The 14,944-nt window shown below is 41.1% G+C and overlaps 1 protein-coding gene and 1 pseudogene across 1 annotated transcript in view; one reads left to right on the top strand and one right to left on the bottom strand.

Moving 5' to 3' along the window:
* Window positions 1-14,944, top strand: part of Adgre4 (adhesion G protein-coupled receptor E4) — a 103,679-nt gene that overhangs the window by 12,878 nt on the left and 75,857 nt on the right. The window lies entirely within an intron of this gene.
* Gm18365 (predicted gene, 18365) lies at window positions 4,756-5,695 on the bottom strand (annotated as a pseudogene).

Genomic DNA, 14,944 nt, shown 5'->3' on the forward strand with positions numbered 1-14,944 from the left:
GGGCAGTCAGGAATAACCATGAACGAGTGGGATACCTGGCCCACACCCAGGTCCACGACTCTTTGGGTAGTCCATGAACATTGTTTAGTCCCAGTGGCCCCTTGGACCCACAATTTTTTTATTAGATATTTTCTTTATTTACATTTCAAATGTTATCCCCTTTCCTAGTTTCCCCTCTGGAAATCCCCTATCCTCCCCCCCTCACCCTGCTCCCCAACCCACCCACTCACACATACTGGCCCAGACATTCCCCTATACTGGGGCATAGATCCTTCACAGGACCAAGGGTCTCTCCTCCCATTGATGACCCACTAGGCCATCCTCAGATACATATGCAGCTAGAGCCATAAGTCTCTCTGTATGCTTTCTTTGATTGGTGGTTTAGTCCCTGGGAGCTCTGGGGGTACTGGTTAGTTCATATTGTTGTTCCTCCTAGGGGGCTGCAAACCCCTTCAAACCCTTGGGTACTTTCTCTAGCTTCTTCATTGGGGACTCTGTGCTCCGTCAATGGATGACTGTGAGCATCCACTTCTGTATTAGTCAGGAACTGGAAGAGCCTCTCAGGAGACAGCTATATCAGGTTCCTGTCAGCAAGCTCTTGTTGGCATCTGCAATAGTGTCTGGGTTTTGGTGGTTGTTTATGGGATGGCTCCCCAGGTGGGGCAGTTTCTGGATGGTCATGCTTTCAGTCTCTGCTCTGAACTTTGTCTCTGTAACTCCTTCCATGGGTATTTTGTTCCCCCTTCTAAGAAGGATCCAAGTGTCCACACTTTGGTCTTCTTTCTTGAGTTTCATGTGTTTTCCAAATTATGTCTTGGGTATTCTGAGCTTCTGTGCTAATATCCACTTATCAGTAAGTGCATATCATGTGTGTTCTTTTGTGATTGGGTTACTTCACTTAGGATGATATCCTCCAGATCCATCCATTTGTCTAAAAATTTCATGAATTCATTGTTTTTAATAGCTGAGTTATAGTACTCCATTGTGTAAATGTACCATATTTTCTGTATCCATTCCTCTATTGAGGGACATATGGGTTCTTTCCAGCTTCTTGTTATTATAAATGAGGCTGCTATGAATATAGTAGAGCATATGTCCTTATTGCAGGTTGGAGCATCTTCTGGGTATGCCCAGGAGTGGTATTGCTGGATCTTCCGGTAGAACTATTGGACTCACAAATTTTTTGCTGGACACTGGCCCAGAGTTTTAGAGGAGGGCCGAGTGCTGGGTCCCAGTATCCACCAAGAATTGGGTGGGTTTCCCCTTCCACTTTCAAGGTTAACCTGGGCTTGGGGAGGGGGTTCGAACCCCATCCTCCCTAGTCACTGTCTTCCCCAAAGCTAACACCTTCCCTATTTGGGGGTGCTTTTCCCAAGGTCTGGAATTTCCTGACCCCAGCTTCTGTTTGTTGGGGCACTCTCAGGCCCAGTGGCCCCTCTCCTTGAAGTATATGCACTGGTCATTTTCAAGGTGTTTACTGTCTCTCTTTGGTTGGAATCTCTCTTCTCTGTTTTCACTAACAACTGTAGCCAAGGTTCTCTGTAAATTCCTTTCTTTTGTTCATCTCCCTTTCATCTTCTTCCTTTCTCTTTCTCTGGTCTTTCTCCTCCTCTGTCTCCCTGTTATGGTAGACTTTCTCAGCGACCAACACTAAATCCCCCAACAACATATCCTGTATGCCCTCTAGCCTCTGAAGCTTAAGCTTTTTCCTGTAATCTCTACTATCTCTGTTGTTGCGGTAAATTTCCTACCAAATATGCCCCCAGCAATGAAAACACAACAAAGTTAATGTGATTACATGTTGTGCACCTAGATTGGGCAGATTTACCACTACACTACCATCTTCTACATCTATGAGACACCTTAGAACTTGCAGTTTCTCCAGGCCATGTGCTTCTGCTCTGCTTTTCTCCTCCTTCCTCCTCCTCTGGCCTTCTCCCTCTTCCACTTTCTCCTTCTCTCCCTCTCCTTCTGCTTCACTTTCCCTTTTACCTGCCCAATCATCAGCTCTCCTTTATTTTACAAATTAAGGTGGGAAACAGGTTTACAGGAAATCACCTGAGTGCTGACTCATTCCTTGTTCAAAGCCACTCACAGGAGAGTGGAATTGACATCAAATATAATTAGCCCAGGGCTATCCACAACAGCCTCTAGCCTCTGAAACTTTTTCCCGATATCTCTACTAGCCTGGTCTATAAAATACATAGTCATAGTAGCTTTGTCTCCTCGCTGCTGGGGTCATAGGGTGTGCATTAGTGGAATGCCTCCATGAGCTGCTCTAGAAAGGCTGCAGGCGACTCATCTAACACTGTCTAACCTCATATACCTTGGTTAAATTTTTGGGCCACCAGGCAACTGCCTTGAGACCCGCCAACAGAGCCTGGTGGTAGACCTTAAGGTGCTCCTTACCTTTGGCTGAATTAAAGTCCCTATCAGGTCAGGTTAAAGGGAATCCTACTTCAATGACTGCTGGGTTTTCCAAGCGAACCACTGTGTCCAAAGGCCCATTCTTTCGGGCCTCAGTGAGGATGCTTTCTCTCTCCTCAGTGGTGAAGAGGACCCTCATAAGCTGTCGTATGTCATCCCAGGGGCTGATGGGTAAGCAGGACAGTCTCAGATTAATCCAACCCTTGGTATTATCTGAGAAAGCTGAGGCTTCCAATTGTATAGGTCAGCAGATGAGAACGGCCAACCAGCATATCCTGATTTCTCTCATCTATGGGCCCATAGGCTTGAAAAGGGGAGGGCCACTGTCGTATCGGGTGAAGTGGCCCTTTTGCTCCATGTCCCCATGGCCGGTCCTGATTCCGAGGGTCCCTCCCCACCCTCCCCCTTTGATGGGACCAGAGGAAGGGGAGGGTAAAGGGACGCTGGACGAGGGCTCAAGGGAGATCCTTGAGGAGGGGCATTGGGAACCCGGACCATGGTAGGGGGTAAGGCGGTGGAGGGTCCATCAATAACGGATCCACTGTAGAAGGGACAGAGGGACAAAAACTTATGAGTAGGTGCCTGTTGCCATTTCTGAACTCCGACTTTGTCCCCTCTGAGGAGTCTAGTTGATGGTTGCTAGGGGGATCTCCTTGAATCCTGGTATGAGCCCCCAAATGTAAAACCTTGACCCTCAGTCAGTGGTACTTACTTTGAAACGCCCCCAAGTGAGACACCAAGAGGTTTATTTTCTGGCTTGTCGGGGTTGACCTTCAATTAGTCCCTCAAGGCTTGTGACTAGAAGGCGACTGCCATACAACTTTCTGAATAAAATAAAAGACAACAATAATAACGAAAGAAACTTCAGTGTTGAACTAATAAACTATGCAAACAGTTCTTGGGCCTGGAATAAAAAACTGAGATGGAAAAAAAAACATGATAAATTGCACACCATAGGTTTGGGGTTTTTTATGTATTTACTTTGTATCTTCTTTGTATACTCACTTTGGACCCTTTGTTCTCTCTCATTGATGCACTTACAATGTTTTTGTTTTATACAAAGTGACAGAAGAGATCAGGGATGTTATTATGAATATTTTTCATTAATTAATTTATTCAATTTATATCTTAATCACAGCTACCTAACTCCTCTCCTCTAATTTCTACTCTCACATTCCCCTCTCTATTTTCCTCTTCCCTTTATTGTAATAGAACAGTAGGCTCTTCAATGTATACCAACTTGCCCTGGCACATTAAGTTGCAGCAGGAATAAGTGCACCCTCTTCCACTGAGGCCAGACAAAGCAACTCCACTAGGGAGAAAGCATCTAGCTTTAAAGGAATTCACAGGAAGACTAACTTACATGTCTATTATGTACATGTGGGGTTTCTAGGTCCATCTGAGGCATGTTCTTTGGTTGGTTGTTCATCAGCACAGGTTAGTTTTCTCTGTAGGTCTTCTTGTGGTTTCCTTGAAACCTCTGATTCCTTCAATCCTTCCCTACACTCTTCAACAAGATTCCTCAAGCTCTTTCTCATTTTATGGCTGTGGTCTTTGCATCTGTTTTCCTCATCTGTTAGATGAAGGCTCTCAAAGACAGTTATGCTAAGGTTCTCTCTGCAAGGACTGCAGAGTATCATTGTTTCAGGGATTGGCTCTGTTCCAATGGATGAGTCTCAATTTCAGCCAGTGATTAGTTTGTCTATTACTCAATCTATGCTCCATCTTGATCCTGGTACATACTGTAGTGAGGGAGAATTATGATTTTGTGGGTAGGTTTGCATTCCTCTTTGTATCCTAGAAGCCATGTCTGGCTATAGGGCTTGGCCACTTGTCTCAGCTAGGATTAACCTATAACCTCTGAGGAGTTCTCCTGAACCAACTCTCCAGATTGTCCCAGAGATGACCCCCCCCAACAATTTCTTTTCTCTTTTTCCCAGCTTCATCTCCCCCTCTTCCCATACCTAATCACTGCCGATGTTTTCCTTCTCCATATACTCTCTCACCCAATTCCTTGTCTCCAACAATTTCCGACATCAGACTTCTCCCCTCAGAATGAGATTCAATCATTTTTCATTGGGTCCTCACTGGTACTTGGCTTCCTCTGATCTCTCAATTGCAGCATGGTTATATTGTACTTTAGAGCTAAGATTCACGTATAAGTGAGTACAGATCATGTGTGATTTTTGGCCTCTGAGTTAACTCACACAGAATAATATTTCCTACATCTATATATTTGCCTGCAAATTTCGTGATGCTCTTATTTTTTCCTAATTTAAAAAAAAATTATTTACTTAGAAACATTTAGAGTGTCACCAAAACAGCTGCTTTTTTGCAATTACAAGTAAAATTCAGTGAATAGAAAAATATCTTCATATAAGCTGCATTAAAGACAAATGAAGATGAAAACAAATGAAAAAAATACATACTGTCCCCTTATATGACTAACTTGTGCTGTGCACCAACAAGAACCTGCTTTAAATTTCAATACCAATTTACAATCCCCAGGCAGTATCAGGCAAGAGAAGTGGCTATTGAAAATACCATGAGGACAAAGCTATCTAAAGGCACATTTGGTAGTGTCTTAACTATACATTATCTCCTTTTTTATCTTTATCTGCCTCTTCTTCCATTTCTTCCTCATCCTTTTCATCCTTCTCTTCATTTCTTTTCCTTCTTTTTCTTTCTCTGTTCAGCCTTGACCACGCCCCTTTTCGGTGCATCTGGTTTTCCTTTAGCTCTGTAGCCTTCACTTTGATAGCCTTCTTCGAACAGGGGTGCTTGTCATCTGCTTCTGGGCTGTTCCACATTTCTCCTAGTTTCTTTGCAACATCACCAATAGATAAACTAGGATGTTTACCTTTCATTTTGGGGTGCTACTCAGAACAGAACAATAAGAAGGCCAAAAGAGGCCTCTTGGGTACATTCAGGTCTTTGAACTTTTTGGTATCCCATTTGGGGTTCATTTCTCTTTCATAGTGAGCCTTCTCAGCCTTTGTCATGTCGTCAAATTTCCCATTTCATTTAGCAGATGTTGTCTTCCACCTCTCTGAGCACTTCTTGGAGTGGAGAAGTTAACCAAAGCATCCAGGTGCTTCTTCTTTTGGTCCTCCTGGCAGATTTGCACAAAGAATGCATATAAGGACATTTTACCTCTTGGCTTCTTAGGATCTCCCTTGCCCATATGTAGTTGATTTCCCTATGCAAGGCAGAGTTTTCCAGTGCACATTCAACTCAATGTACTTCAATGACAGTGAGAGATGGAGCCCAGTGCTCTTATTTTTTTTAATAGCTCTGTAGTGGTCAGATATATAAATGTTCCACATTTTCTTTATCCGTTCTTTGGTTGAGAGACATCTGGGTTCATTCCTACTTTTGGCTATTACAAATGAAACTACTATGAACATAGTAGAACAAGTGTCTTTATGGCATGGTGGAGTATTCTTTGGGGACATATCCAGGAGTGGTATAGCTGCGTCTTGAGTTAGAACTATTCCCAGTTTTTTTGGAGACAACACAATTCATTTACAAGAGGTTGTTCAAGTTTACACTAAAGCCAGCAATGGATGAGTGTTCCCCTTACTACACAACCTCACTAGCATGTTTTATCACTTTGGTTTCTGATATTAGCCAGTCTCATAAGACAGAATCACAGAGTCGTTTTGAATTTAATTTCCCTGTGACTCAGTATGTTGAACATTTCTTTATTTTCTACCTTCTACTACTGTTCTGTGTGCTCCTTGTTTTCTAGTTTTCAGGTATACTTTTAAATTGCTGGTATGAGAACTTTCTAATTTCTTTATAGAGGCACTTAGTGCTATGAAATTTCTTTTAGAAGTGCTTTCATTTTGTCCCATAAAATAGGTTATGTTGCCCTTCATTTTTCTTTTATTTTAATTAGATATTTTCCTTATTTACATTTCAAATGTTATCCCTTTTCCTAGTTTTCTCTCTGAAAATCCCCTATCCACTCCCCCCTCTCATCATGTTCCCCCACCCACCCAGAATTTGAGAAAATCTTTACTTTTTTTATTTCTTCCCTGTCCCAGAGATCGTTGAGTAGAGGGTTATTCAGTTTCCATAAGTGTGCAGCCTTCCTGGTGTTTCTGTTGTTATTGAAGTTTAGCTTTAATACATGGTATGTCTGATAAAATATAAGGTATTATTTCAGTTTTCTTGTATCTGTTGAAGCTTCCTTTATGATGGACTACATGGTCAATTTAGAGAAGGATCAATGAGGAGCTGAGAAGAAGGTTTTGTTTGGGTCAAATGTTCTATAGATGTCTGGTGTTTTTGTTTGTTTGTTTTGTTTTGTTGTTTTGTTTTTCAAGACAGGGTTTCTCTGAGTAGCCCTGGCTGTCCTGGAACTCACTCTGTAGACCAGGCTGGACTTGAACTTGATTTAAAATGTTTGTTAGTTTCAAATTTCTCTGTTTAGTTTTTGTCTAGATCAATTGGAGAAAGTGGGATGTTGAAATTTTCCATTATTAAGGTGTGGGGTTCAAAGTTGAATTTAAGTTTTAGCAATGTTTCTTTTATAAAAATGGGTGCCTCTGGTTTGGGACATAGATGTTCAGAGCTGAGATACCATCCTGATAGATTTTTCCTTTGATAAGTAGGAATTATTTTTCCCTAACTCTTTCAATTAATTTTGATTAAAAGTCTGTTTTATTAGATGGTTACTCCAGTTTGCTTCTTGGGTCCATTGTCTTAGAGAAACTTTTTCCAGCATTTTCCCCCCTGAATAAAGGTAATGTCTACCTTTATGCTGAGGTGTGTTTCTTGTATGCAGAAGAATGATGGATCCTATTCTGGATGCAATGTTCTCATCCATTCTGTTAGCCTGTGTCTTTTTATTGAATAATTGAGTCCGTTGATGTATTAATAATCAGTGATTGTTAATTTCTGTTATTTTGATGTATGTCTGAAACACAAGTCCATCTGTCTGTTAAACAATGCTAAAGCTTAAATTACTTATCAAACCCACCACATTAACAGCATTTAATGTGAGGGAGATGGTGTGTGTGTGTGTGTGTGTGTGTGTGTGTGTGTGTGTGTGTTTGTACATGTGCACTTATGCTAGTTCCTTGTTTTTGCCTGTGTTGGAAATACTATTTCCTGTGTTTTCTTAGATGTAGTTATCCTCTTTGGGTTGGAGTTTTTCTTCTACTGTTTTCTGTAGGGGTGGATTAATAGGTAAATATTGTTTTTTATTTGAATATGTCTTGAAATATCTTATTTTCTCCACCTATAGTGATTGAAAGATCCTTTAATCTCTACTCCACATTTTGTATCTATATTTTCTTTAAACAGGAGCCCTTCTGGGTTAATAATTTGGAGATGAGTGGGTGGCCCTATCCCCCAGCCAGGGGTCTTGCCTAACCTTTGGATTTGGTCCCTTCAGGATCTCCCTCCCCTTTGTTGGGCATTTTAGCTAATCTTATCCCTGTTGTATCCTGGGAACCTTTTGCTTTCCTGACATCTGAGACTTACTGGTGCCTACCCCCAGTTCCCCATCCCATATTTCTACACGATTTTGTTTAAATTCTTGATCCCCTGTATATCATCCCTGTCTTCTCTCATACCTGATACTGCTCCCCTTTTTTGCATCTCCCCCTCCTTTCTTTTTTTTGAAATTTTTTTTTATTTTTATTTTTTATTATTACATATTTTCCTCAATTACATTTAGAATGCTATCCCAAAAGTCCCCCATACCCTCCCCCCCACTTCCCTACCCACCCATTCCCATTTTTTGGCCCGGGCATTCCCCTGTACTGGGGCATATAAAGTTTGCGTGTCCAATGGGCCTCTCTTTCCAGTGATGGCCGACTAGACCATCTTTTGATACATATGCACCTAGAGTCAAGAGCTCCTGGGTACTTGTTAGTTCATAATGTTGTTGTACCTACAGGGTTGCAGATCTCTTTAGCTCCTTGGATACTTTCTCTAGCTCCTCCATTGGGGGCCCTGTGCTCCATCCAATAGCTGACTGTGAACATCCGCTTATGTGTTTGCTAGGCCCTGGTCTACTCTCACAAGAGACAGCTATATCAGGGTCCTTTCAGCCAACGCTTGCTAGTGTATGCAATGGGGTCATCGTTTGGAGGCTAATTATGAGATGGATACCTGGATATGGCAGTCTCTAGATGATACATCTTTTTGTCTCAGCTCCAAACTTTGTCTCTGTAACTCCTTCCATGGGTGATTGTTTCCAATTCTAAGAAGGGGCAAAGTGTCCACACTTTGGTCTTCATTCTTCTTCAGTTTCATGTGTTTTGCAAATTGTATCTTATATCTCAGGTATACTAAGTTTCTGGGCTAATATCCACTTATCAGTGAGTACATATCATTTGAGTTCTTTTGTGATTGTGTTACCTCACTCAGGATGATGCCTTCCAGGTCCATCCATTTGCCTAGGAATTTCATAAATTCACTCTTTTTAATAGCTGAGTAGTACTCCATTGTGTAAATGTACCACATTTTTTTGTATCCATTCCTCTGTTGAGGGGCATCTGGGTTCTTTCCAGCTTCTGGCTATTATAAATAAGACTGCTATGAACATAGTGGAGCATGTGTACTTATTACCAGTTGGAACATCTTCTGGATATATGCCGAGGAGAGGTCTTGCGGGATCCTCTGGTAGTACTATGTCCAATTTTCAGAGGAACCACCAGACTGATTTCCAGAGTGGTTGTACAAGCTTGCAATCCCACCAACAATGGGGGAGTGTTCCTCTTTCTCCACATCCTTGCCAGCATCTGCTGGCACCTGAATTTTTGATCTTAGCCATTCTGACTGGTGTGAGATGGAATCTCAGGGTTGTTTTGATTTGCATTTCTCTAATGATTAAGGATGCTGAGCATTTTTTCAGGTGCTTCTCAGCCATTCGGTATTCCTCAGGTGAGAATTCTTTGTTTAACTCTGAGCCCCATTTTTTAATTTGGTTATTTGATTTTCTGGAGTCCACCTTCTTGAGTTCTTTATATATATTGGATATTAGTCCCCTATCTGATTTAGGATAGGTAAAGATCCTTTACTAATCTGTTGGTGGCCTTTTTGTCTTATTGACACTGTCTTTTGCCTTACAGAAGCTTTGCAGTTTCATTAGGTCCCATTTGTCAATTCTCGATCTTACAGCACAAGCCATTGCTGTTCTATTCAGGAATTTTTCCCCTGTGCCCATATCTTCGAGGCTTTTCCCCACTTTCTCCTCTATAAGTTTCAGTTTCTCTGGTTTTATGTGAAGTTCCTTGATCCACTTAGATTTGACCTTAGTACAAGGAGATAGGAATGGATTGATTCGCATTCTTCTACATGATAACAACCAGTTGTGCCAGCACCATTTGTTGAAAATGCTGTCTTTCTTCCACTGGATGGTTTTAGCTCCCTTGTCGAAGATCAAGTGACCATAGGTGTGTGGGTTCATTTCTGGGTCTTCAATTCTATTCCATTGGTCTACTTGTCTGTCACTATACCAATACCATGCAGTTTTGATCACAATTGCTCTGTAGTAAAGCTTTAGGTCTGGCATGGTGATTCCACCAGAGGTTCTTTTATCCTTGAGAAGAGTTTTTGCTATCCTAGGTTTTTTGTTATTCCAGATGAATTTGCAGATTGTTCTTTCTAATTCGTTGAAGAATTGAGTTGGAATTTTGATGGGGATTGCATTGAATCTGTAGATTGCTTTTGGAAAGATAGCCATTTTTACCATGTTGATCCTGCCAATCCATGAGCATGGTAGATCTTTCCATCTTCTGAGTTCTTCTTTAATTTCTTTCTTCAGGGACTTGAAGTTTTTATCATACAGATCTTTCACTTCCTTAGTTAGAGTCACGCCAAGATATTTTATATTATTTGTGACTATTGAGAAGGGTGTTGTTTCCCTAATTTCTTTCTCAGCCTGTTTATCCTTTGTGTACAGAAAGGCCATTGATTTGTTTGAGTTAATTTTATATCCAGCTACTTCAGTGAAGCTGTTTATCAGGCTTAGGAGTTCTCTGTTGGAATTTTTACGGTCACTTATATATACTATCATATCATCTGCAAAGAGTGATATTTTGATTTCATCTTTTCCAATTTGTATCCCCGTGATCTTCTTTTGTTGTTGAATCGCTCCGGCTAGGACTTCAAGTACTATGTTGAAGAGGTAGGGAGAGAGTGGACAGTCTTGTCTAGTCCCTGATTTTAGTGGGATTGCTTCCAGCTTATCACCATTTACTTTGATGTTGGCTACTGGATTGCTGTAGATTGCTTTTATCATGTTTAGGTATGGGCCTTGAATTCCTGATCTTTCCAAGACTTTTATCATAAATGGGTGTTGGATCTTGTCAAATGCTTTCCCCAAATCTAAAGAGATGATCATGTGGTTTTGGTCTTTGAGTTTGTTTATATAATGGATTACATTGATGGATTTCCATATATTATACCATCCCTGCAACCCTGGAATAAAACCTACTTGGTCAGGATGGATGATTGCTTTAATGTGTTCTTGGATTCGGTTAGCGAGAATTTTATTGAGTATTTTTGCATCGATATTCAAAAGGGAACTTGGTCTGAAGTTCTCTATATTTGTTGGACCTTTCTGTGGTTTAGGTATCAGAGTAATTGTGGCTTCATAGAATGAGTTGGGTAGAGTACCTTCTACTTCTATTTTGTGGAATAGTTTGTGCAGAACTGGAATTAGATCTTCTTTGAAGGTCTGATAGAACTCTGCACTAAACCCATCTGGTCCTGGGCTTTTTTGACTAGGAGACTATTAATGACTGCTACTGTTTCTTTAGGGGATATGGGACTGTTTAGATCGTTAACTTGATCCTGATTTAACTTTGGTACCTGGTATCTGTCTAGAAATTTGTCCATTTTGTCCAGGTTTTCCAGTTTTGTTGAGTATAGCCTTTTGTAGAAGGATCTGATGGTGTTTTGGATTTCTTCAGGATCTGTCTGATATGTCTCCCTTTACATTTCTGATTTTGTTAATTAGGATGCTGTCCCTGTGCCATCTAGTGAGTCTAGCTAAGGGTTTATCTATCTTGTTGATTTTCTCAAAGAACCAACTCCTCTTTTGGTTAATTCTTTGAATAGTTCTTCTTGTTTCCACTTGGTTGATTTCACCCTTGAGTTTGATTATTTCCTGCTGTCTACTCCTCTTGGGTGAATTTTCTTCCTCTTTTTCAAGAGCATTTAGATGTGTTGTCAAGCTGCTAGTGTGTGCTCTCTCTAGTTTCTTTTTGGAGGCACTCAGAGCTATGAGTTTCCCTCTTAGAAATGCTTTTATTGTGTCCCATAGGTTTGGGTATGTTGTGGCTTCATTTTCATTAAACTCTAAAAAGTCTTTAATTTCTTTCTTTATTCCTTCCTTGACGAAGGTATCATTGAGAAGAGTGTTGTTCAGTTTCCACGTGAATGTTGGCTTTCCATTATTTATGTTGTTATTGAAGATCAGCCTTAGGCCATGGTGGTCTGATAGGATGCATGGGACAATTTCAATATTTTTGTATCTGTTGAGGCCTGTTTTGTGACCAATTATATGGTCAATTTTGGAGAAGGTCCCGTGAGGTGCTGAGAAGAAGGTATATCCTTTTGTTTTAGGATAAAATGTTCTGTAGATATCTGTTAGATCCATTTGTTTCATAACTTCTGTTAGTTTCACTGTGTCCCTGTTTAGTTTCTGTTTCCATGATCTGTCCATTGGTGAAAGTGGTGTTTTGAAGTCTCCCACTATTATTATGTGAGGTGCAATGTGTGCTTTGAGCTTTACTAAAGTGTCTTTAATGAATGTGGCTACCCTTTCATTTGAAGCATAGATATTCAGAATAGAGAGTTCATCTAGGCGGATTTTACCTGTGATGAGTATGAAGTGTCCCTCCTTGTCTTTTTTGATAACTTTGGGTTGGAAGTCGATTTTGTTAGATATTAGAATGGCTACTCCAGCTTGTTTCTTCAGACCATTTGCTTGGAAAATTGTTTTCCAGCCTTTTACTATAAGGTAGTGTCTGTCTTTTTCCCTGAGATGGGTTTCCTGTAAGCAGCAGAATGTTGGGTCCTGTTTGTGTAGCCAGTCTGTTAGTCTATGTCTTTTTATTGGGGAATTGAGTCCATTGATATTAAGAGATATTAAGGAAAAGTAACTGTTGTTTCTTTTTATTTTTGTTGTTAGAGTTGGCATTCTGTTCTTGTGGCTGTCTTCTTTATGGTTTGTTGAGGGATTACTTTCTTGCTTTTTCTAGGGCGTGATTTCCGTCCTTGTATTGTTTTTTTTTCTGCTATTATCCTTTGAAGGGCTGGATTCGTGGAAAGATATTGTGTGAATTTGGTTTTGTCGTGGAATACTTTGGTTTCTCCATCTATGGTAATTGAGAGTTTGGCCGGGTATAGTAGCCTGGGCTGGCATTTGTGTTCTCTTAGTGTCTGTATAACATCTGGCTTTCATAGTCTCTGGTGAAAAGTCTGGTGTAATTCTGATAGTCCTGCCTTTATATGTTACTTGAACGTTTTCCCTTACTGCTTTTAATATTCTATCTTCATTTAGTGCATTTGTTATTCTGATTATTAGGTGTCGGGAGGAATTTCTTTTCTGGTCCAGTCTATTTGGAGTTCTGTAGGCTTCTTGTATGTTCATGGGCATGTCATTCTATAGGTTTGGGAAGTTTTCTTCTATAATTTTGTTGAAGATATTTGCCGGCCTTTTAAGTTGAAAATCTTCATTCTCATCAACTCCTATTATCCGTAGGTTTGGTCTTCTCATTGTGTCCTGGATTTCCTGGATATTTTGAGTTAGGATCTTTTCCTGATGTTTATTAGCTTGCTTTCCATGGCTTTCTCTGCCTGCTTTCTTATATAACCCTGGACTAACTACCCAGAGGTGACACTGCTCAAAGTGCCCAGGCCCTCTCACATTCATCACTAATCAAGCAAACATCCCACAGTGTTGACATACAGGCCAATATGATAGAGAAATTCTTCAGTAAAGATTCCTCTCTTCCATCTCTTGTATTCTGCTGCTGATGCTCGCATCTATGGTTCCAGATTTCTTTCCTAGGTTTTCTATCTCCAGCGTTGCCTCACTTTGGGTTTTCTTTATGTGTCTACTTCCCTTTTTAGGTCTAGTATGGTTTTGTTCATTTCCATCACCTGTTTAGATGTGTTTTCTTGTTTTTCTTTAAGGACTTCTACCTGTTTGGTTGTGTTTTCCTGTTTTTCTTTAAGGACTTGTAACTCTTTAGCAGTATTCTCCTGTATTTCTTTAAGTGAGTTATTAAAGTCCTTCTTGATGTCCTCTACCATCATCATGAGATATGCTTTTAAATCCGGGTCTAGCTTTTCGGTTGTGTTGGGGTGCCCAGGACTAAGTGGGGTGGGAGTGCTGTGTTCTGATGATGGTGAGTGGTCTTGATTTCTGTTAGTAGGATTCTTACATTTGCCTTTCACCATCTGGTATTCTCTGGAACTAGTTGTTATAGTTGTCTTTGGTTAGAGCTTGTTCCTCAGGTGATTCTGTTACGCTCTATCAGCAGACCTGGGAGACTAGCTCTATCCTTAGTTTCAGTGGTCAGAGTACTCTCTGCAGGCAAGCTCTCCTCTTGCAGGGAAGGTGCCCAGATATCTGGTGTTTGAACCTGCCTCCTGGCAGAAGTTGTGTTCCACTCACCATAGGTTTTAAGATCCCGTGGAGGGTCCTGTGTGGGTCCTTGCAGGTGTCCGCAGACTCCCTGGGCCAGGGACCATGGTGCTGCAGTGGGCTGGAAGGGACTTGAGCCCTGGATCAGGCCGGATTATCTGCTTCCTTAATTAATGTAGTCTCAGGTCCCGCGCAATTGGATTGGAGCAGGCGCTGTGTTCCACTCACCAAAGGTCTTAGGATCCCATGGCGGATCCTGTGTGGGTCCTTGCCGGTGTCCGCAGACTCCCCGGGCCAGGGACCACGGTGCTGCAGTGGGCCGGAAGGGACTTGAGCCCCGGATCAGTGGCATTTTAGAATATATCCCATGAGAAAAAGAATTTGGAACAATAGCTTAAAGCATGAAATACATCAGTGTCCATGAAGAGTGATGTTTATTAGCTTGCTTTCCATGGCTTTCTCTGCTGGCTTTCTTATATAACCTTGGACTAACTACCCAGAGGTGACACTGCTCAAAGTACCCAGGCCCTCTCACATTCATCACTAATCAAGCAAACGTCCCACAGTGTTGCATACAGGCCAATATGATAGAGAAATTCTTCAGTAAAGATTCCCTTTTCCAAGCATTGTCAGAATTGTGTTGAGGTGACAATAAATCCATGAGTTTACTTCTTTCTGAGAATAATAGAAACAGAAACAATCAAAAAAGTCACCCAATATTTGCATTCTCTGTGCATTGTGCTTTTCTTCATATAGTGCTTGCATTTATAATAATACCCATGGTGGGTTTAGGGGCCAGAGCTGGTAAAGGGGGCCGTTGAAAATAGAACAGAGATTGTGAATGTGGCTTCTGTGTGAAAGCCCGGGAGGTACAGTGGCGTTTACTGGTAGGCTCACAGG

This window comes from Mus musculus, chromosome 17, assembly GCF_000001635.26.
Source record: "Mus musculus strain C57BL/6J chromosome 17, GRCm38.p6 C57BL/6J".
Lineage (NCBI taxonomy): Eukaryota > Metazoa > Chordata > Mammalia > Rodentia > Muridae > Mus > Mus musculus.